General features: G+C 34.8%; 1 protein-coding gene across 1 annotated transcript in view; it reads right to left on the bottom strand.

The window, feature by feature from the left end:
* Positions 1 to 7,865, bottom strand: part of LOC114363586 (synaptic vesicle glycoprotein 2C) — a 35,480-nt gene extending 27,615 nt beyond the window's left edge. The window contains exon 1 of the mRNA XM_028319356.1: positions 7,703 to 7,865. The gene's annotated coding sequence lies outside the window, so the exon portion shown is untranslated. The remainder of the gene's footprint in view (positions 1 to 7,702) is intronic.
* Between the last annotated feature and the right edge of the window lie 15,427 nt (positions 7,866 to 23,292).

Genomic DNA, 23,292 nt, shown 5'->3' with positions numbered 1-23,292 from the left:
ATGATCATCATTATCATAATTTTAGTCAGTCGGGCTTAGGAACATTTTGGCCAAGAAGAATCAGTCAAATGTCATTACGGACCCGAATAAAAACTATATTAGAATCGTCGACGTAGCATAAGTAATAACTTTGATACAGGAAATATAATAAATGTTCTTTTTGACACTGCCATAATTAAGATACTGGCTACTGCAAACACAATTAAGCAGTTAATTCATTCCACGAATATGATTAGTGTATTCTCACACGAATATCTACTATACGACCTACATAGTATAATAATATGCTTTTTGCTCTCCGAGAATGTTTAGTGGGCTAATGTGGACATTCCCAGAGAAGCAAAAAGTAACATTGTAAGTCTACCTCAAAAAATACGACTTCTTACATGTTTATGTAAAAACTTCGAAATAATTATGTACCTCCCTACTCTTTGCGTAAATCGTCAGTGCAGGTAGGTAATCTTACCTTATCAGAATTTATTGTCCCGAAATGAAACCAACTACCTGCCTACTTCTTTAAATGTTTAAACTAAGTAATCTACTTGTAAACAATCGCAGTAGGTGAGAAGGAAAACTCTGACAAGTGTATGGATGATGAATAATATTATCATAGTCTAGTTTTGGCATCATGATGAGATACCTACATATTTATACTTTGCTGATAACTAATTAAAAATAATAATTTTACAGACTGCCAAAGGAACTCAAGACTGATGTAGAGACTTTATTGCTCTGTTAAATATCTTCCTTAAAGGAAGCTACATCTCACTGTATCGATTTTTTTGTCTTTAATGCACAAACAAAGTCCATCTCACAAAATGATGGTCAGCGGTCCTTTAAGCAGTGAGGCTGAGCAATCGCACTCGTAGTGTAAATTGACGTGGAAAATTTACTGCCCCCAAAATAACATAGACTGCGTAGTTTCTATTCTAGTGACATTTCTTTCCGATATTTTTTAGAAAGCACTTAATCCTAATTAAGAAACGCTAGTACCTACTATGTATTAAGTATTCTGTGCTATCAGTGAGGCTTTGTTAAATGAAAAAAATTAAGTATTCAGTTAATTAATTTTACAGTTATTTACAAATAATGACTGTTGTTAAAACTGTTATAAAAAAGCATCACAGAGTTCAACCAATTATCCGGCCAGAAACCTTTTAAGCGTTTCACTCAGCTGATATTTACCTCTATTTTTATTGACACCTAAGGAAATAAGTACTTAGCGATTTGCCCGGGGGACCTTCTAGCTAAGAGTTCCCTATGGAGCATATAAAAAGGTTTAGTATCACTTTTCTGAGCAAGCCAGTGTGTCAGTTTCGTGAACATATCGAGAACAATGATTAGAGGTGCGACCTCGTGACTCCCGAGCGGTCACCGGCAGGAACCGGTCCACAAGGTGAAGGCTGCCCGGGCACACCAACCAACTTGTAATCTTACGCACCTTATAAACGGTCTGTTTACAAACCACCAGAGCTACTTTTGTCACAAGGGTCACAGAACGGATCTCTAGAAGTCTCGCGGATCATCATCCATTTGATTTTTGAGTCATATGCCGCAGTTCTAACATTTACGTACAACCTACGTAAGCCACACAAAAGCCAAACTACCGTACCTAAAGTGTGTCTAAAATATACATGTTGTGTCTAATGGCAAAGAATACACCGGTCTAATATTAGTGCTTGCGACAATAGAGCTATCTGAATAAAAAAACTTTGTGTTTCGGAAGAAATTCTGGGTAGAGCCTGAGCTCCATTACATCAGCCATGTACATTCAGTAGTATCAGTCAGGATATAAGATATCTATCTCGTATGTACAGTGGTATGGACAAATGTCTCGAAGTATTTTATCATTTTTTATCCTCGGAGAATGTTTTCATAGAAAGTGGTCGGTACACGCTTTCTCCTTGTCAACCACAGGATCTAAATTATTTGATTAGGTCATTTTTTATAAGTCAAAGTAGGTTGCAAAATACAACTTATAATTACTTTGCTAGATGATAGATGACATTGAAATGTATTTGAACATGAAAGATAAAATTAAATAAATTAAAGAATTTCAAAGCGTTTTTTATTTTCAAAAACCAAGCCGGTTTCTTTTCGAGACTACTATAGGACATCGTTGACTTTTAACGCAAGCCTTCGATCAGAAATTGATCATCATCGCGGGATAATTGCTTTACTATAAGCACTATGAAAGACCATATTAAGCTTATTTTTTTAAGTACCTACTTAGGTACATAATTATGTACATATTCAAATTCGAAGGAAATTTTGTAAATTAGGAGATACACCTTAATGTTTTCGCCATTAAAGATAAAGGCAAGTAAGAAATCGAAATAATATGCATGTAGGTCAATAAACATCTAATAGCTTCTGTTGGCTGTGCTACATTATTGTTTTCAGAGCAGAAACAACTTAACATTGAAATTGTCTGTCTAGGTCCTAATAAATTATTAAAATATCAAATTGTATGACAAATATTTAAACAGGATGTTTAAATAGGTACGAATTTGTACAATAAATAACTCTCCATACAACTCTACATATTATTATGAGGGACGAAAGATTTTAGAAAATATTTACGCCATTATTAAACTTTTTATTACAACTGTAACAATACTTTCTTACTTTCACAATTTCATAATGGCAAGAGTAGAATCGTAAATCAGCACTTAAAATGTATAAAATTCGCATGACACAATGAATTAAACAAAAGCGTTGTTTTGAATGGAAAAAATGTATGCAAGATTTGGTCTTCCTGTAGCAAATTGGGTTACTAATACAAGTAAAAAAACAATGCCATCACCAGCCGTAAGGCAGTCATAACACTGCGGCGCGCTCCGCCGCGGAGCGCGTGATTTTCATATAAAAAATCACGCGCGCGGACGCGTTGTCAGTGTGAAGTGCCGCGCGTGTTTTCTATACAAACTGAGGTACTTGCATACAATGATTAAATCTGTCGCCCCGCGCTCCGCGGCGGAGCGCGGCGCAGTATGATAACCGCCTAAGTTGCGTTTCTGGCCCCCGTAGTCCAGATAGTAAATTGAATGTGATTGAATAATACAGAGGGACTGCGTAGGACAGGAAGCCGGCGCCCGATGAGATCTAATCACCCAGATGATAATTACTGAATCAAAAACAATTATCTTTATAGCTATTCAATTGAAATAAGTGATTGACAGCTTCTTTTTCCCTTTACCTTTAAACAATAGCAGGTAATTATAATGCCTCCATACTTAGGAACTAAACATTTAATTAGCTAGAATGAAGGATCCGTCATCAGACAATACCGTTTGATGTTTTTTTTAACAAAAACTGCTGAAAAATTTAGGCTGAGTTGCACCATCTTACGTCAAAAATCTGTCAAAGTCTATAAAAAAATGGCCGGTTACCGTTATAGTTACGGTCCAAGTAACGTGGTGTAACTCAGCCTTAGCAGTCAAAAGGACTTGAAGAAATAGGCACGCACGGCTTGCAGAATAAAAATTAATAATTATAAACATGACTCTACCTAAAACACCGCAACCGCTGAGAACAATGATAAAATCAAAAGTAAACAATTATGTAGTGTAATGAAATAACTGCGTCATTTACGAATTCAATATTTACACAGTAAATGTATGTAAGCCAGTTTGATATATTGATATTTGCTGAGTGGTGATAACAGTGACAGCCTCCGGGGCTATACGGGGATGTTTCCTCACTATTCCTACATTTCCCTCGGCTATAAACGGGACACGCAAAGCATTTGCATTAACCACCTCATGATGCAATAAAATTAATTTAGTTATTTGAATGAAAACAACCGTAAGTCCGATTTAAAAGATGATAAGTTACAATTCACAAAAATACATTTTCTTTCCCAATCAAAATTTTGTGGCTTGAATAATACCTACATACTTACAATATTTATAATCAGACTAAAATATTAGAATGCGTAGTTGTTTCGAAACTTCCTTGTGCTATGCAATTTTTAAATTAATATAGGTACATTTACAGTATTAAACATGTATTTCCCGGATGATTAAAACGACTAATCAATTTATCAACGCAGTGTCGCAAACTGTGCTAAATAAGGTTCGATAATTTAACCACTTAAATTAATAATTATAATATAATAAAAAATATAATAGAATACTTACTCTATTGAAGCCAATGTTTCATAATAATAATAACTTTATTTATTTCTCTCTTTACAAAATACATAAAGTCACAATTTGTAACGGGTAATTATAACAACAAGGAACAAAAATAAGTATTTCGTAGAGACTGGTGTCCGTACTAGGATACCCTGTGCTACAGCACACCAGGCCTCCACCACCGGCTAATCAATACTGCGTGGTTGTGTTAATCTATTTAAGGTAAGTATTTTATATTAGAAACAAACTAAAAATAAAATAAATAAAAAAATAGAATGATAACATGTGATTTACACAAATAGGCAAAATAAATGATAAGAAGTACTATTTCAAAAATTTAAACTTTAACTTTAAAAGCAATCTTTCTTTCTAATCTTTTGTGTAAGTGTGTGTGTGTATGTGTGTGTGTGTGTGTGTGTGTGTGTGTGTGTGTGTGTGTGTGTGTGTGTGTGTGTGTGTGTGTGAGTGCGTGCGTGTGTGTGTGTGTGGGTGTGTGTTATGTGTTAGTTATTGTATTGTTTTAATAAAAGCCTCACTTTCTTCGTAATTTTTAGATATTAACCATTCGGTTAGAAGTTTCTTGCATTCTACTTTTGTTAGTGGATATATATTAAGTAAACGATTAATTTTGTTATATAGATATGGTCCCAAAAAGCAAAAGAATTTTTTGGCAAAAGTTGTTCTAAACCCTTTAAGAGTACATACAATATCTTTACGTCTAATTAGTTGTGTCCTGGGGTCATAAGATGTTTTTGAGTGTTGTTTTAATATTATTTGGAGTATGAATAGCTGTCGGATTGAGAGTACACTCCACTCCCTATATAGGTCATTTGTTGGATGAAGGTAGTGTTTGAAGGTCGCTACTTTAAGAATGGCTCTTTGGGCAACTTCTAGGGATTTTAGGTCCGTTTTGGCTGCGCCACCCCAGCTAGAGATACAATAAACAAACACTGATTGACATAGAGCATAATATACTGAACGAATTATCTCAAAATCGGCGAAGTGGCGGAGTATTTTAAAAACATATGTGAGTTTGTATGCTTTCGAAGAAAGCTGTTCCAGGTGGCAGCGAAAATTAAGATGTTGGTCAATGATAACACCTAAGTATTTGATATTCGTAGCACTTTTAAGATTATGATTTCATACATTTAAACATTATTAATATAATCTACCTAAATAAAAATAAATGAAACGCCTAATGTGCGCGCATAAGTTCCAAACGACTGCATTTACTTAGTTCTTTTTTTCTATTCGTTGTCGTTCTTGCCAAAAGCTGAGTTTAATTTTCCATTTAATATCTTTAGACGAAAATCGCCTGTAATCACAGTCAGTAAAACACACCTTTGGAAGAAAGCTCTTCTTCTATACGTTTTGAGATCTCTTTATATCGAACCGGAAGACGTAGTGTGGGCAGGCTTCCCACTAGATGGATCGACGATCTGGTGAAGGCCGCGGGAAGTGCCTGGATGCGGGTGGAGAAGGTTTTTGTGGAAATCCATGTGCAGGCATCTACTAAAAATAGGTCTTATCGATCTTCATCAAACTAAACTATTAATTCATGAGTAAAACTGATTTTAGGATCTCTGAAACTTATAAGGGTAAGTGGTACTAATCCATCCGCTTACTTTAACATTTCCCGATTGTAGCCTGCCTTATAAAGACAGTAATTTAATCGATTCTAATCAAATGAAATGACTCGATTCGTCACATTTACAGATACCTCCCAACCAACACAAACTAGCTGATTAACTTTTATAATAATAGCAATTCTGATGACTAAACGCTGTAACAGATGTAGGGATAAGGTTTGTATAAGCGCTTATACAGACGATATGCAAGCAATTTGGGCACAAAATACCTAAATCGCTTTAATTTTCCTTAAAATATTCCTTAAGCAGATAGGTATAGGTAATACCTATTTCCTTAATTCCCGATATCAGTACTTTACTTAGGTACCTACTGAGATAGATAAATAATACCTACGTAACCTACTTACATGCATGCCCACAAAAACATACGTGCCTTCTAAACTCCGGTCAAGTGCGAGTCGGACTCGTTAAGAACAGTGTTCCCTACATGAAATTCAACAATTAAATACATTGGTAAATCGAATAGAAACACGCCAAAATATCACGGCCCCTTATTATTTTTAAATTTTGAATTATTTGGTATTTCTGTGAAAAAATCAACTAAGTATGCACTGTTTAGGATCATAATAGCACTGAACCGCAAAAAGGATTTTCGACGCTTTCAGGAAAACATTGACTTGTGTTGTGAAAATAGCCCTAAATAAGAATAAGAAAAATTCTATACTTATTATTTCAATTTTGTGATTAAATCTTTGCAAAAAAAAAAAACCAAAAACTAAGTTACAGAATGAAGAGCAAAAACTGTAATATTTGTCAACCGTATTTAAGTTGCAGATATTAATCTCAATAACTCATGCCAACTGCTGAATAGTCTATGTTTAATTTAGTATAAAATATGGTATGTTTGCTTGTATCATAACACGAGTAATAAAGAGTAAGAGAGGTAGAGAAAAATATTAATAATACGTAGTAGGTACATTTTATTATTATGTGATATTACTTAATGGGAATTAATATTACATTCAGAAAAATAAATGTTATAAGGATATTGCGTTATGCACTTTTATTAAAAAAATCTACGGGGTAAAAAGATAATGAGGTCCAATAGTACCTAAATACATATTATGGAATGACAATGTTCTTTTACGAATATCTTTTTACAGCCTGCGCATGATTCGTGTATGCTTTAATTAATTAGAACCTTGTAGATTCTATTGATCTAGTTTTTAAATATCACTTCATAAAAAGTAATCAAACAATAATCTATTATTTCAAAACAATGGTTATGACGTAAGAAATCAGAAAAGTATATCCTTCAGAAAGATCCCAAGAGTAAATAGCTCAATTCATGAATATCCTTTACCTAAAAACAACTACAAAGACTTAGGCACAAGAAATCACAAGGTTTTAAATCTAGTATGTTCTGTCTTCTCACATAGATCAAAAGAGTTTTGGATGACGTGTTAACAAAATAGAGTCCGTGATGCTGATGCCACGGTAGGTGTAAATGTTCCAAAACTCTTATTTGGTGGAAAATAATTATGAAATTACAGTTGGATGGGCTTTACAGTTAAAAATAATGAAACTCAATGGAGATAACTAAGTAAGATTTTTTAAGTAAGAAGGAAAAAATAAAAAAGTATGACTTACTCTCTGATAACGTTTGGTATTTGTTTTGTACACTTGTATCTTCATTTGATCAACAAAGAACGAAGGTTTTAACATTGTAGCAAAATATTCGATGTTATTTACTTTAGAATTTATTTTTTCACTTTAAAACCCGTAATTTACCTTTAAATTTTTTAAATTCTGTAACTTGTAAGATCCCGATGAGTCGTTTACAAATAAAGTAATTTGACAAAGGCAGTGAGTTTAGCCGAACTGTGCAATTTGGTATTGAGGATGATTAACCGTGCTAATGGCGGCGGGGGCTAACGAGAGCGCCGCGTGCGCATCCAATTATCGAGGACTTACCGTCGGTCTGATGTGCCTCTCCTGCCTGCGTCGATTCGGTCGATGAATGTTCCGCCACTGAAGTGGCTATGAACGAAAACTTTTGGAAATGAAATGAACTTAACACTAGAGTCGCCTCTGAAAACACTCTCAAGAGAGTGTGAGCGAGTGAACATGTTGAATTCCTATATATTATGACGGAGGCCTCGACAAATCAACAACGTCGATCCTTCAGTAAATACTACGTAAAACATCTTAAACGTTATTTGCGTAAAGATTTCGTGTCTCACCGGCGGAATACAGAAAACTGTTCTTTCCGGTGAAAATTGATGTATTTTTTTCATGAACTTTAATGAACTTGTCACGAGATTGCTTAATAATTTCGAGTTCGATCATTAAAAAGTCATTCATCATGTGGTAATCTGGCATAGATAATGGTCGCAAATTGGTAAGGACTTCCGTTAAATGTGCTAGCGTAAGTAGGTACTGGCAAATAAAACATTTGTATTGTCCTACTTAACTTATTTTACTTTTAAAGTGACCCCATTATTGTCGACATTGCAAAATATTTATCACCTTGGTAAGATGTTAATAAGTATATCAGATATAGTTTTCAAATCCACGTGTAACTATTACTTATTTAGGATTATGATAACATATTCTCCAGAACGTGAAAAAGATTCAGTGTTTGTTTGTTCAGTTAATGTGTGGGCTGAAGACTTTGAGGTTTGTTAAAATGTTTGAAAAGTGATTATTACGGCTACGTATTTTAATTAATGTTGTTTGTTTGAACTTACGAAGAGTTTGAGCTTATCGTTACAGATAAAGATGCAAAACGTCACCAAAATAATACGTACTTACAAGTTGTTTTTCTTTATATAAAAAAGTTATTCAATTATGTGAATACTTTTAAATATCCTACCTCAATTTATTTTCAATGGACTGTTAAAATATCTAAAATGTTAAATGTAATGTAAAATATCTGTTGTTTTTAACAACTTCAAATAACGAATGCCAGCTGTCTTTTTACAAAATTTGTAAAAAGACAGCTGGTTCAACGAAAATGACAGAAAGGGTTTTCCAGTCATTCATCTGTTAACATTTTGTTGAAAATTTGCGCATATGAAAATTAGTGCCACAAAGTTAAGTATGACGTGCCATCATCTCTACCTATATCATACTTCACATAAAATTTGAGACAGTAGAAAACGAAATGCAGATTGCAAGCCAGCTACGTAGAGTTACGAACCCAGTTAGTTTATACCTGTATACATTATGTCACTCCAATGTCGATGTTTCAGCATTTCTTAGCACTATTAAGTAAAGTATCTTTTAAAAATCTATAGAAATATTGTCAACAAAGAAACAGATGTTTATGTAAAAAGTGATTTCCATTCCATCTGATTCTTTCCACCAATTGAACAATTGTAATGTCGAAGTAATTTGATTTTTACTTGGAAAAGTTGGAAATTTCTACGACCAGATTTACATTTTCTCAGTTGCTTTATTATTATTATGCATTAATTGTATGCATTACATTGTTATAGTAATATTTAACTAGCTGTAGACTATTGTTAGAGTGCAAGTAAGTAATCGATTTAGAATGTTTACTTCGAGACGATAAAGTAGCAGGAACGAGTATGTTTCAAGGTTGACATTAATTAAAATTATTATGGTATTAAGCGTGTGTCTTTTGAAAGTAAATATGAACTTTATTTACTAATCTAGCATGAATTTGTAGGCGAAAACCATAAGATGGGTGACCTTAAATTAGAATGCTAAAGAGTCACGGTTTGCATATTATCTTGCAAAAACAATGCTAACCTTACCATACGAGACTATTTCTGTCTGACACTCAAATAACATAGGTAGATATTAGGAATTAACAATTCTGAAGTTTCCACTTTAAGGAATATTCCATGAAGTGGGAGAATATTTACAGTCATGTGTAGAGCACATGAACATGACCTTATGAAAGTTGCAAAAATATCATTACTTCGTTTTAGATTCTATGCAAATTTTTTAAAGTCATAGTCATAGTCATTTATTCCATAAACAATAACATTATCGTTGAGTTTTCAAAGATTACTTAATTTGGGAAGTTTGGTCCCTTTAGGGCAATTTGGACATCTGTCTTTACCGTGATTACCCGATTTCTGCTCATCATCGAGGTCATGCGTTTTATACACGGTCACTGAATTTATTAGATGTCCTAGTTAGAGTTGTGACGAGGGTATGACGCAGTTTGTTGTTGAAAACCTCGTGAGGTAACTGCAGACTGGTTAGTGTATCGTACGATACAGAATAGAGGATGTCATCAGCCGCCAGCCCATAAAAAGTGATAGAAAAGACCTTCACAGTTTCTCGTGAAAACGCTAGAGTCCTAATTACTTCTCTCATGAAAACGCTTTGGGTACTGGTAGTTTGAGATCTGACTGAGTGATTCTATACAATTTCATTTTCGAATTTGTTTCACAGAATAAAGTTAATTGATTCCCAAATGAGGATCAGTACTGTTGTAGAAAATTCAATAAAACTGGTATCTACGTTAATCTTTAAGACATAAGAAAGATATATCTTTTTGAATTATCCAAATCGGACCATTACTTACGAAGATATTAAGTAATAAACATAGGCCGTTTTTGCCGCTAAAAGTCAACGTACGCAGGGCCGCGTGACGTCACTATATCCGAATCGAGCGCGGCCGGCGTACTATTGGGATGGAAAATATTTTTTTCCAGCTAAACTATCAGTTTTAGAAAAAAACTTTTAATAACATTTATTCATCAAAATAAAGTAAACTATCGACCAGTAATTTTTAAAAATAAAAATTGTGAAAAATAAGTATCGCTATGTCCAAAAACCACATTTTCATAGGATTCGATGCAATGCGGAGACGCGGTTGGTTGGGGTGAGTGTAACTTAATGATTGTTTGTATTGAACATATTAATACATAATATGATGCTAATAACCAGTTTCTGGCCTGGAGGGGGGGGGATAAGTCATACCCAGCTTATAGCCTGGGGGGAGGGTCAAGCCTTACCCAGCTTCTGGCCTGGGGGGAGAGGGAGGGGTCAAGTCATACCCGTTTCGGGCCTGGGGGGGGGGGGATCTGCCTCAGCTATACCTTATTGTTAGAAGTAAATAAATTAATACCTATACATTTTTATATTTTACTTGGAAGAAGATATGACTCTAACAACACTTATATGAACACTTTATTTGAATAAATCGCCAAATATACCACCGCGGAGACCCCAATCGCGTCTCTGCGTTCCATTGAATCGTATGAGCGTATGGATTTTTTGCGTTATTTTTCACAATTTCTATTTTTAAAAATTACCTATCGATAGCTTACTTTATTCTGATGAATAAATGTCATTACAAGTTTTTCTCTAAAACTGATAGTTTGGCTAGAAAAAAATATTTTCTATCCACGCAGTACGCCGGCAGCGTTCGGATCGGATATAGTGACGTCATCGTCCCCGCGTCGGGCGGTCAGTGAACTTTTTTAGTAATTTGGCTATAACTTCGTCAATTTTTGTCGTAGAACAAAATTTTTTGGACTGTGTATTAAGGATTTCTTAGCCCTATACATTCACAGCTAAAAATCGAAATGATCCTCATTGAATAAAAATACGCTTGAATAAATAAATATTTTGAGGGAATCTGCCATGTTGACTGGGTCTTCTGGGTCACTATTTATTATGCATAAGAGTTCCGAAATTGCTTCGCTCCGGTGTATTCATAAGTAGTTACTTCGCTTCATAAAGCAATTTAGAAATTGAAAGTCGCGATTGAAACTTTGTCTAGGGAGCAGGAAAATTTCTCCAGCAGTCACGTGTCCTGCACATGATTGCTAGCGCAACATTGTGCGTACGCAGGCTGCAGCAGCGGACAATTGCCGCTGCGTCAATTTTACGCGGCAGCAATTTATCAATAACGGCAGCGTGGAGTGTTCCGCCTGGCGCGCGATTTCGGCGGTCGCCCGTCATCGACGCGTCCGCAGTTACTAGGGCTGACATCGTTATTCTATTTACCGATACATTTTTCGATAACTTGGGCTTCGACATTTTATTTATACTCAACCAAAAACATTTTTATGTGACTTTTTGGTTGAAAATATGTCATTTTTCATAAAAAAACATTTGTCCAATGTAAAAGACATCAACGTCATACGATACAAATATTGTTATTTTTTATTTGTTTTTAACACAATTTTCAATAATCATTAGATTGATATGTATTTCTATACATAATAATTACAAAAATAATTTGGAATACTTTATCATCTAATCCAATTTGCACATTAACAGTACTTATTCCTACGTACTTGCAAGAACTCTACATTCGTTGAAGCAATCAACCTATAGTTTTTAGATTATACTTTTTACTTTCTTCATATAATGGTATTTTTATTATTAATATTTATTGTTATAATGTTATAAAATATTTTAAAAATAATTCACAGCCCTAATACCTGGGCAGGCTAGATCGCGCGCGGGCGCAGCGTGCTCACGCGACATCACGAGGGGCTGTCCGAGTTACCGCTTCCTATACATTTCTCAAATTCTCATACACACATCACTCTCCTACTTCTGTACGGCTAGCACGAAAAACTTTCGAGTTCAAATCGTTTGCGTACTCGAATCGCCATCAAAAGATTTAGTAAGAAAACTATAACAGCGCCCTTGTGAACGTGTCGTAAAGTGAACTTAGTATGAGATGTGGTTGCACGAAACTTATTTTGAGAATCAGAATTGTCACGTTATCGTTTAATTCGAAGATTGAGTTTCGAATTTTATCGAATACGCAAACGATTCGAAGATGAAAGTTGTTCATGCTAGAAGTACTGAGGTCACCTCTGTCCGAGGGTCGGATCCACTGATCGTTTGATGCGGCACTATCTGTCTCTCTTAATCAGAGATGCTGGTAGAGGGAAAGATCTAGCAACAACAGACAGTTACAATATACTGTCAGTCTCGTAAAATAGCTAAATCAGATTAACCTGAAGTTAATAGTAATTTGAGTTAACTAAGTTTTAGTTGATTGTAAAGTGAAATATGTAGGTTTATTTTGATACACAAGAGATGTAAATGTAATTTATTATGCTTATTCTAAATTATAAAACACCATACTCTCATTTTCGATGATATCTTATCTCTTTTTGTAGTTAACTTTACCTTTTGTTCATTAACGTAACAAACGACTACAAATTAGAAATCATGCATGCAACTTAATTCCTTAGAAGCGATGGTTTTGTTTTCTTATTCTAGACTAGCTGACCCGGCGAACTCTGTTAAATAAGCAAATTTTGACCGTTTACACCTAACCTGGCAGGGCCATCTTTAACATATTAGGGGCCCTGGGCATTTAAGGATCTTAAGGATTAAGAGGGGGCCCTCATCATGAGGTAAAAGGACTTATTAGCAGATGGGGGCCCCCTCAGTCGCGGGGCCCTGGGCACGTGCCCAAAGTGCCCAGTGGGAAAGAGGGGCCTGCCTGGACTACAAAAAACATTTTATAAACCAAAATCAGCTCAATCGGCCCAGCCGTTCTCGAGTTTTAATCAGACTTACGAACAGCAATTCATTTTTATTTATATAGATTTGTGTTTGTTATTCATTTATTTATTTTAGGTTCAGAAACATTACATTTAGTTAAGTTTTATTGCAACAGGAAAAACTGCTTTTGTTAAATAATATGTCGAATCGTAGGTAGGAGAAACTCTTTTCTCGTGATAATTCAGGATATTGGAGGGTTCCTAGTTATTATAATCTATTTCAAAAACTTAACTTTAATGAAGATCTTTCCACAATAGTGATGCTCAATAGACTATTGTAGCTTTAAGAATTTGAGGAAACCGACGTTTAGCTGAAGATGATTCGTGACAATTTCTGCACTCGTTATCGTAAATGGGATCATTGCCAGTTATGTTTGTCACGAAGGTGTCTTCATTATGACAGGTTCACTACTAAACGCATGAATCAGCTAAAAAAGCTACCATTAGCAACTATTTATTTGGAACTTGTACCTACAAGACAACGGCAAACCAAACAACCATTGTTTTCTGAAACTAAGCTTAGGTAGGTACACGCAAAATTACAGAATTTACTAACTCAAAATAAAAAAACGAGTTTATATTTTTTATTCGAGAGGCAACAGAACATAGTCACTTACGTAGAGTTTTATGTCAATGATAAGAGCTAATACGGTTTAGAGTGTTTGTAAACGTGAAAGCAATTTGGATGTACAGAATTCATAAATTTATAATGAATTCTTGTTGTTTAGGTACGAACAGTTTGTTAATGTTGTACATAAGTATGGTTTTTATGGCTTCAAAATGTTTTCTACTGAAAAATGTCGTGCATTTTGAGGATTTTATTAATTTTTTTCCTGTTTTATTATGTATTATGTTATCTAAACGGTTAATAAATTAAGAGAATTTAAGAAAAGAAGATATAATTTCGAGTAAGATAGTGTTTAGAATACAGAACTAGCATTAAAACTGATAACTTAAGGCTATACTCACACGTGCATAATTGGTCCCAGGCGGCGAAGTGAAAAGCGCTCTTGTTCGGAACTTCCCTACAGATGGTCACTACATAAGTTTTCATGCCTTGGCGAGAGCAAATCAGGCACTTTTAACCACTATATGGAGATTGAAAATACGCGTATTTACTCTGCGTGCGACGTGCGATCGTAATATAATAGTTGTGAGGGGCAGTGGGCTGCGCAGGCGGTCCGGCGGCGCACGATTGGCTCAGGATTGCACGTCCTGCTGACTCGACCCTAAATCATTTCGTTTTATGAAATAATTTCATTGTTATGATCTACATTACTCATGCAGGTTCGCGTTGTATGCTATCGCCTTGGAAATCTCTCGTAGGGCAGTGACCTCTGCCCTGAGGGCAGTGAAAACTAGAAGAACTATTGTATTTTTTTAGAATATCCTTTAGCGGAAAAACACCAATTTTTTGGTAGCTGGATGAAGGCCGCTACCAACCAGCCTTTGTGGAAATCATTGGGGGAGGCCTATGTTCAGCAGTGGACGTCCTATGGCTGAAATGATGATGATGATGATGATGGTAGCTCATAGTGTAGTTAATAACTTTTAATTTGTCTGCTTTTGTAATGACTTGAGACTTCTATAAGATCGAAATCCATGCGAACGAAGCTGAGACCTAGGTTGAAGCTAGTTTATCACCTTCCTTTTATTATGCCACTGCAGAACTTCAGTAAAAGTACCCATCAAAATTCCCAAAGTATATTTCCAAGTAAATTAGGTACACTTAATAAGGAAACATCGAGTCACATTGTCGAACGATTGTGTACAGAGCGATTAACATGTCACTTCTGGATAGTAGAGCATTTATTTGATTAGAATGTTTACATCCTCAATCACGACGGAAGTTTACAGCAGTACCTCGTGTTAGGAACTTCTTAAGTTCACCGACAATCGGCCTCTTCCGGTTTCTCAAGCCAACGTAATCGGTAGGGCGAAGAATGTAAAAGGACTCTTGTACATCTACGTTACTTATTGGTAGTTGGTAGGTACCATTTGAAAAAAATATTTTCCGACCAAGGTACAAAACACTTCGCTTTTAACTTTTAAGTGACTTATCCAAAAATTCGAAAAGAAGGTCATGAGCTTATGTACTAAAAAGCATTTAAGTCAGTCAAAAATAAAACAAAACTTAACAAAAAAGAAAGAGCATTAAATTATTCGCATCAATAAACCGATAATGAAATCGTTGATTCTAGTTTTAATACTTACTTTCAATATAACTTTTATCGTGTGGAGTGAACAACGGAGGTCACAGCCCCGTGCCGGTATAAATAAATAAGTAGATTTTATTTACTTTAGTACTTTAATAATATTCTGTGGTATTAGTAGGTAGTACATCTACTGTGGCAGTAAGTAGTCGCTGATTCGAATCGAACCTGCAGAATACCTGACTAACATTTTCTTTCAAACAATCGTCTTTGCAAATTTACAGTAACGGTATGTTTCTGTCTGGATATTTTTTCAGTAAAGTATCTTAGAGCTAGCTTATTTAAAACTCTCATTGTTTCAATCGTTGAGCTAATACACGTGTTTGATATCCTCCAAAGCACTGATTCATTTATTGTTTAATTTCAGATTATCGTGTTCGTTAAAGTCTGCGATTTCCTAGCCAAAGTTGGGACAAACATCCAAAATAGAAAGAAAGAAAGAAAGTATTTATTTGATGCGAGTATTAAAAGCATTACAAATAAATAACAACTTCAACACTAAAAAACAGAGTATGTAGGTACACGCACCAAAATGGCATCTGCTCAGTTTATACCTTTCTATGATCTGAGGTTTATACTCAGTTTATGCCGTGACGGCAGGAATCGAACCTCAGATATCACGACATGGATGCTCAACTTTTGATAACTACTGGACTACAACAAAGGTATTATAATACTGATAATATATATTTATATCAAAATTATTGTTTACCAAGTAGTTAATGTCGCACCACATATTCGTGTGGTTAGTCACGTAAGCTGATGCAGTGGGAATCAGTGGGATAAACGCTTTAAATGCCCTTTGCGATCGTCCGAGACTCGGCTACTTACTCTGTGGTCAACAATTGGACGGAAGATGGGCATATTCCACTGTTTGTAGACAATGTATCATTATAAATTCGATATCGTATTCGCTTCGTTAGTGACATTCATTCGTTTTATTTACAGGTAGGGGCAAGTAACTTCTAAGTAAATATAAAAAACACCTATTTTCATCTCAAAACAGAATAAAAAGAATCGAAATAAAAAAGGTTTTCAGTAACATTCATTACTTCTATTATCCTGCTTTCGCCTCCGAGATTTATTTTACCATGTAGTACCCCTGTACGACAACCCAATCCGCACACAATATTCAGCGTAGTAGTATTAAAAAACAAAAGAGCGGGCAACCCCACCCCTACCACGCTGTGGGCTCGGTGTCCGAGCGGTCTCATTCCTTTGTGCGCACGCGCAACGACCGCACGCAGTATAAGAAAAATGCTTAAGTGACGTCACCAGGACGTTTTTACCGACAAAAAACGTAATTATTTTAAGTTGTGCAGTGTAGTGACGAGAATTAGACCCAACAAAAGGTTGGTTGTAACAACTATTTTGTGCAAGTGCTCGTACATTTTTATTATAAGCGTTGTGACACGACGCGTAACTTTGACCCATTTTTAGCTCCAAGTTAACGCGCGATGTTAACCAGTAGCCATTTTTTTGCTCCGAGGTAATGCGAGATGTTACCCAGTAGCCATTCTTTTGCCAAATAATAAATAAATATCCTTCCTTCGACATTTTACACTACGCTCCTAATTTGAAAATTATAAATAACTTGAAAAAATCAAACTGCCTAAGGCGGGAATTGAACCCACGACTCTAAACGCTAAAAATTAAATAACTACGCTCCTAGTCCCAAACTGAGCAAAGCTATGGGTCCTAGACAACGGATATAAACATACTTAAATACCGATTTTATATACATAAGTACATATAATACATAGTAACACCTTAGACCCATCACAGAAATTAAAATGTATCAATTCAATTACTGCCCGGCCGGGGATCGAACCCGGGACCTCTCGGCATAGTAGTCCGTTTCGAAACCACTACACCAAATGACTGACAAATAAATATTTTTACAATGCTCAATTACATCATTGTACCTACCTTACTCTATTTTCTTAGCATATTTTAAAGTCAGGTGCATCCTATAATAACATTAAATAACCACCGCTTAGCAATATCGTTAGTGAAATCATATAATTTATTGAAATATATAATTATTTAAATAAATAATATAATTTATAGGTCAGGTTTCAAGAATCAAAAGTGCTATTAAATAGAAACCAAACTTTTTCCTCGCAACAGTGTTACTTGGAATCCAAATCAATACTGTTTTGGAATACTGGTCAAACTGTATCCAAATAAATTAATAAGTTTTAATTAACCACATTATTTATTTATTAATTAAAATGCAAGTGAGCTTATGTTTTACAACAATCAGAGTGTTAGCTTTGCAGTCACTGTGATCGATTCGGTGTTAACCACTACTGTCGTCAAGCTCAGTTCTGAGATGAAACTGGATAAATATAGGAAAGGAGTGTCGACACGAGGGTGTTGAGACCGTGATTAAATCTCTTCGGCGAAAACAGGATAATTTAGATCGAACTTCACTTGGTAAGTTCGTTTGATCATTCAATTGTAACTAAATTTGTGATAAACTAAAATCTTTACTAGCGCCGCTAAAGCTCCTGGGCAGGTGTTATAAATGATTAACTTCTAAGATTTTTACTTTCAAACTTTTATGTAAAGCCAGATTTATTTTGGGGACAAATCAATCAATGTGTTTCGAAGAGCTTGTTAGTTAGCTGAATTGATGCGGGCCGACTAATTTTCTCATTGAATACGAGAGTTGAAGTGGTTTGTTTAGTTTACTACAAGTACTTAGGACAGCTCATGGAAAGTTTAAAAAAATGCTGTTTGAAGCACATTAAAGCTAGAGCATTTTCCGGAAGGTATTTGTAGGAATGCAAATGGGTGGTTCATTGGTGATAGTCCTGTGAGTATTTATATTTCGCTTCCCTCTTGATTTCAGCTTGACTCTATGTATAACATTAAATGGGACACCCGTGAAAGGTTACTCTTGTTTTATACAATCAGTTGGAAATGAAATAAGCGGATTAAAGGAGTCTGGAGTAACTGACACCCTTTTATTATATATACGAGTACTATATACTTAATCTAGTAAATGGGTATATACCCAAGTAAACTATTATCATTTTTTTTAAATAGAATTAAAACGTGTTATGCCTATACATGAAGGTTGTTGTCCCATTTACAAAAAGTGTCACGTGTAGAACGCACGAGAGCGTCGTAGACGTTTATGTAGCTATTTTGTTATCGTCTTCTCACATACTAAAGAAATAATATAATCGCATTTTTAACGTATAATTAGGACTTTAATTAAAAGGCCAAAGAATTTAATTAAAATTTCATGTTACATTTTTAACAACATCAAATAGCGGTAATTTGCACATTTCAGTGACTGCTGTAGGTGGCAGTCGAGAAATTGGTAGGGTCTATGAATATTTTATGCTAATCATATCCTTAACTAAATAACCATGTCTTGTAAATTACTACCTTACCTACATGATTATTATTGAATGTAGAGTATGAAAGATGGGGAGCTTTTTAGTTGATTGGTCACACGTTACATGAAAAGCACATCCCCATGATTCCCATGTGTCAAAAAATACTCACGATTGTCGAATGATCCATATTTTGAATCCAAAATCTTTAGCACAGCTAATAAAAACAATACTCGGAGGGATAATTAACGACAGGAGATTAAGGAGGTGTATGAACCTATTGACAATTGTTTACTAGTATGATGAGGCCTGTCGAGCGTTCGCGACTAAAGCTGTGTCATACGCAGCGTGAGAACATGAGCTGGTGTGTTGTGATGAGACTCGCCGAACCAAACGTGTTTGTTTACATAGGTAGCGCTGCTCATCTGGCTATAGCAGCAGCCTAATTAGACAACCGACTATTATAAGAATATTATGCACTTGCTATAGATCGTGTCATCCACGAAGACGCACCCCTCCATCTTCCGCTAATGTTTGAGTGTTATCGGTACACGCTAAATTATCCATGAGTGCACGCTTCAATAATGACGCTCGGATTGCTCGGATCAAACTCCCCGCACCCCGCGCTTCTCTCGACCAAAAATTGGTAGGGCGCGTCATCGTGGATGACACGATCTATAGAGTTCAAGACTAGTTACTTTTTAAACATGACAATGGCAACATTGAGGTTTGAAAAGACAAAAATCATTGTTTTGATCCAAAATTTTTATTTAATATTAAAACATGAGTTACAACAAATGGCATCTTAAACGATAGTTACATATAAATAATAAAGCTGCTCATATACCAACTGAAGTTGTAACAGATTCTGGAACTGTAACATCTGTAATGGCGGCGTTAATAATACGCGAAGATAACAAAATGCGCCTCACATGTATACTAAGTATTACGGTATTACGATACAATCTATGGAAAGTCTAAATATACATTGTTACAGATATTACAGTGTTTACACTTTTGATTGCCGATAGGTGTTTTGTAATTTTGATCCCAAAATTTCTGTGTTTTACGAACTCCCTTCCCACTATTGCCTAATCTTCAAAACTCTGTATTTCAACACAATCACACGAAAAAGCCTTATGAATGGGGAATCTTATAACTTACTCTATTGACTATGGAAATCTATTTCTTTCACTAATTAAGTACATGAGTGGAATTACCAATTTATCTATCTGTTTTATGGTAGAAGAAATCTATGGTACAATAATTATATTAGATTGTTATTATCTAAAGGCAGAGAGATGACTTATGTAGGTACGTGCAAGTGAAAGCGACAAACATCATTGAACAGTGAGTATAAAATATTTTCAATCTTTGAACATGTTTATTATCTTCTGTCAACAACATTATTATTAGCGTAATATGAAATTGTCTAAGTGCTTTCTATTTTATTTGTCTAAATACAACCGTGTTCTAACTACTTCAGTAGAAATAATAACGTCCACTGGCAAATTGACATAGTTCATCACCATACTAGCACGCCAGGCAAGAACTGCTGCGTGGACAAACGTGTTTGATTTTGGGATCAATCGCATAAACATATTTCATATTCTATTGTCCGACTTCATATAAATACTAAAAAACACCATAAAGTTATGAAAAACTACGAAGGTCACTTATAATTATTATGAAAAAAATCATATATAAGATAGCTACGGAAAAAAAGTGTAAAGATTAACAGTATTGTACAAATAAATTAGAAACAAAAACAACTTTGTTCTCTGTTAGAATCACAATAAAGATCAAGGCTAGCGAGACAAACTCAGCGTCAGCGTGCATCACAAACAAGCAGAGATTGTCCGCGTGGGGACATCACGTCCCCGCGGCGCGCAATATATTATAATTTTGATATTAAATAAAACAACCAACCACCCTAACAATAATATGTACAACTTATTCAACTTAATATTATAAAAAAGTAGAGAGATTATAAACTCATGCATCGAGCATGTCCTACGAAACGGTAGGTGTGCAAATGACCAGACGAAACAATATTAAACCGTCAACTTACCCTAGCGGAAGATAAATCGAAAGTAATAATAATTAAACACTAAACATTACATTAACAACCTCCCAAACAACTGGTCTGTGGCTAACCTCTATTAAAACTCTTCAACATTCAACAGTTCAGTACGCACCAGTGATCGTTAACCGTAATACAATTAGGCTAATTATTACGATAATCATTTATTATAATATCTAACCATCTTATGTAAAAATATAGTTATCATATGCTACACGTATAATGTCCGAAAAATTAATTCGATTATGTCATTAGCCTATTCATTTACCAAAATAAGCATAATGTATAAATATAACAAACATAATGTTACTTCAAATACTAATATTTTGAGATTACACTTACATTACAGAAAAAATGGGTCGTGAAAAACCTTAAGCTAAAAATATATTAAAAATAAATTAGAAGAACTTATAACATACAATTTATAGAAAAAAGAAAATGTACCGAGCTAAGTCCATAATTATTATAAAAATATCATTCGCTTCGGTACGTAATACTAATATAGATGACGACTTCATGAAATGTTTTACGTTTATTTAATTACTTTTTAGCTATATACAAGTTATCCTTACAAGCAAGAGATTCTTTGATACACCATGTCACTAACTTCTTTAACATACGCACCAGAATGATCAGTGCAGTGTGCCTGCAGTGTCATTTTATGTTTATTCTGCCTGTTTACTTCACAACAGGCGTAGCTTTTCGCAAAACTATACTAATACAGGGAGATTTCACGTTATAATATTAATTACACACCGTTTTGCCCCTCACATAGACCACTGCTAACGTTTCTAATATCTTAGTCTTTGACTATTACTATCTTATTTATACATCGCGGTAAAAATGGCAGTTTATTGAACAGAAATTAAGGCTTTTGTTTTGTATTGCTTACTTGATTAGTATTCACTTCCTACCTACACTACACGTCACTTTTCTTATACTTTCACATTGTAAAAAGACAAGACTTGTCACAGCTTCTATTTTACTCAGGGGAACCAAATACATGTAACCGGCTATGAAATCAGATTATGGCTTGTATTCTGAAATGACGTTGAATTTACACTCGAGCATTAATTTAAGTTTGCGATTAACCTAAATATTTAATTTCAGCAAATCGCAGGCTTGAATCTATTACCGAGTTTCACACGTAGATTCAGAAACAGTTTTTAGTGTTGAATTAGATTATTGATGTGGCTAGAGATATTTGTATAGCTGTATCTCCATTTGAGCATTGCATCAACGCACGATTACTTCGCAGCAAAGACTTGAGATTGATAAGATGAAAATGTATGGCAACGTCATCAGGATTTTCAATAGATGCACGCAGTCAACGATTGAAGCGGCACACTATGTGACGAAAGGCCGATCTAGATGGACAAAAAGGGTTAATTAAAATCTCCAATAATACTAGCAAAATCGATAGCCGACAATCTGGAGGTCACGATTATGGTGATAATTTTGTGCAAGTACCATCCAATAAATTAATAAATATTTTTGAAGTGTCATTACGGGTGGAATTCATGAAGAAATCATTCACTTTTCTGCATTTGGTCTGTCGCTATTTCAAAGTGTTTATAAAATTAATAGTGCTAAAGTTAATGATGGATCGTGAAGTTGATGGTAAGAACTACCATTTTTATTCATTCACATTGCAAATAACTTTACAGATGCCGAAAACATAGCTGTCGAATGTGATGGATATTACATTTTTAATGCGAACTTTGTGTTTGTTGGACCAGAAACTACATGTACTTTATTGTACCATGGCTGCAACTTATATATGTTGTAGTCTCATTCATATTGTATTGCTCAAAGTAAATTTGAAAGTGCGGACTGGTGCGGAACCTTGTCAATTTTTTTAGTAAAGCTGATGCCAAAATTTTTTTTTCGTTCTTTTTTTTTCAGAATACGTAATATTTATATCCCGAAGGGAGTTCTACGAACAATGGATAAAATATCCCAAAAATGAAAAAAATAAGCGGAATGAATATTTCGATAAAATACGAAACTTACGAGGTAACGGAGGAGTTATGAAATATTGAAATGAACATTTCCCGAATTTGTTGTAACAATTGGCTGGAAAGTGGCTGGCATGGCATTCTATATTTTTATTCACTCATCCTTTTTATTTATTTTCAATTGCCATAAAGAATTCAGCTTTGTTTTTCTTCTTAGAAACATGTTCATTTTAAGCTGACCTCCTATCAGGTAGTAATTCTTTATAACCGTGTATCAACGTATACTGGTTTATGTATTATAGCGTTAAATGTACCAAAACTGAATGCAATTATGACTGTTTTTGCTATATATAGTCAAATCATCAATAGATACCGCCTTTAAAGCTAATTAATATTGTCAAATAATATTGTCCATCTAGATCGGCCTTTCGTCACATAGTGCG

This window comes from Ostrinia furnacalis, unplaced genomic scaffold (assembly GCF_004193835.3).
Source record: "Ostrinia furnacalis isolate ACB-3 unplaced genomic scaffold, ASM419383v2 OfSCF0398, whole genome shotgun sequence".
Lineage (NCBI taxonomy): Eukaryota > Metazoa > Arthropoda > Insecta > Lepidoptera > Crambidae > Ostrinia > Ostrinia furnacalis.
This window is presented reverse-complemented; position numbering and strand designations above follow the sequence as displayed.